The sequence below is a fragment of the Colobus angolensis genome, unplaced genomic scaffold (genome assembly GCF_000951035.1).
Source record: "Colobus angolensis palliatus isolate OR3802 unplaced genomic scaffold, Cang.pa_1.0 Scaffold78, whole genome shotgun sequence".
NCBI lineage: Eukaryota > Metazoa > Chordata > Mammalia > Primates > Cercopithecidae > Colobus > Colobus angolensis.
The window spans coordinates 7407013-7408864 of record NW_012121598.1 but is presented as its reverse complement, the minus strand read 5'-3'; the positions used below and the strand labels follow the sequence as shown (position 1 = coordinate 7408864).

Sequence of the window (1852 nt, the reverse complement as noted above, 5' to 3'; positions counted from 1 at the left end):
GGAGGCTGAGGCAGGAGAATGGCGTAACCCCGGGAGGCGGAGCTTGCAGTGAGCTGAGATCTGGCCACTGCACTCCAGCCCGGGCGACAGAGCGAGACTCCATCTCAGAAAAAAAAAGAAAATCCTCCTCTGATTGACTTGGCAAAGGTGGGAGTGGAACAGGGAACCCCCTGGGGTGGAGGCAGTTACTGTGCCCAAGTCTGCGTGCTAACGTGTGTAAAGCTTCACTGAGCTGCCGGGCTTCAGAGCTGTGCGCTATATATGCATCTCGCTTTACAGTCCTGTTTTAACCAATGCAAAAAGAAAATGCTTCACCATATTAAATCTTTGCTCTACTTTGAATACACTACAACGAAAACAACACAACCTTCAACAGTTTGACTAAGTTTTATTTGGCAAGTGGTGAAAGCACTGCATCGTTTATTTATTCACACTTATTCAGCAAACCTTCTCAGTACCTACTACCCACATTGCCAGATACCACATGGCTCTGGGGCCAAAAGCTCAGTCTTGGCCCTCAGGGACCTTCATGAAAACCAGTAATGGTTGGACAGTGGGGGAACTGGGGAGCTCCGAGCAGGAGGGGTTGGTCACAGACTTGCCGCTGTCAGTGAAAAGGGACCGCTGCCACTCCAGGCAGCCACAGCGTGTGAGGGAGCACAGTGGGAGGCAGGCAGCTGAGAGGTGGGTGGGGCCAGATCTCAGGGCTCCCTGAGTGCCTGGGCTGGACCCTGTAGGTGGCGGGAGCCCTTGAGGGGTGAGTCAGATTTTGGTTTGTTTGGAAGAGGAGGGTGTCTGAGTTAGATTGAAGCCTTCCATAGTTTACTCTGGCTTCAGCAATTGATGTCAGGAGGGATGGGGAGGTTAGAAGCAGGGAGGTCAGGTGGCTGGGTAGTTGTTCAATTGCTGACGGGGGGATGTTGGGACTTGCAGTATCGCCATTGTGCACCTGTTGTTCACACCTAATATTTGAGCCTAACCAGGAATCTTGCAGACTTGTTCAGCAGGGGGCACTGTGGCCACTGGCTGGCTGCAGTGGCCAAAACCAGATGTCTTTGGGCCTGAGGCAAACCAAAGCAACAGAGGACATTTAGGCCAGATGAAGGCAGGCTCGGGGGCTACCGCGACCATCAGGCATCTGAAGCCCCTCTGTGGAGACCCATCAGCCTCACTCTGTGTTGCCACAGGGCAGGGTTGGGGATGAAAGGGGCACCTCTAGGTTAAAAGGTGCTTTCTTTTCCAACAAGTAGCTTAGCCAGAGATAGAGGGAAGTCCCAGCTGGCTACCTCGGTGGGGACGTGGCCTGGGAGGCAGAGCGGGTAAAGGGTGGCTCCGGAGGCAGACAGCAGGATTAGATCCTGGCTCCGCCATGTTCTAGCTAGTGATCCTAGACAGCATTTGAATTTCTGCATGCTTCATTTTTCTCACCTGCACATCAGGATAGTAAAGTATTAAATGTGTCCTGCATAAGGTTTTCTGAGACTTAAACGAGATGATTCATGTAAATAGTATAGTCCCTGGTAAATATCAGTAAGTGTTAACTGTTATTATTTATTTGTTTGTTTTTTGAAACAGGGTCTCACTCTAGTACCCAGGCTGGAGTGCAGTGGCACAGTCTGGGCTCACTGAAGCCTCCACTACCCAGGCTCAAGTGATTCTCCTGCCTCAGCCTCCCAAGTAGCTGGTGGGCCTATAGTGGGTCTACAAGCACGCGCCACCATGCCTGGCTAATTTTTGTGTTTTTTTTAGAGGTGGGGTCTCGCTGTGTTGCCCAGGCTGGTCTTGAACTCCAGAGCTCAAGCGATCCACTCGCCTTGGTCTCCCAAAGTGCTGGGATTATAGGCGTGAGCCA

General features: G+C 51.8%; 1 protein-coding gene across 1 annotated transcript in view; it reads left to right on the top strand.

Annotated features, from left to right (window-relative positions):
- GNB5 (guanine nucleotide binding protein (G protein), beta 5) overlaps positions 1–1852 on the top strand; it is a 32446-nt gene that overhangs the window by 12487 nt on the left and 18107 nt on the right. The gene's annotated exons all lie outside the window — the stretch shown is intronic.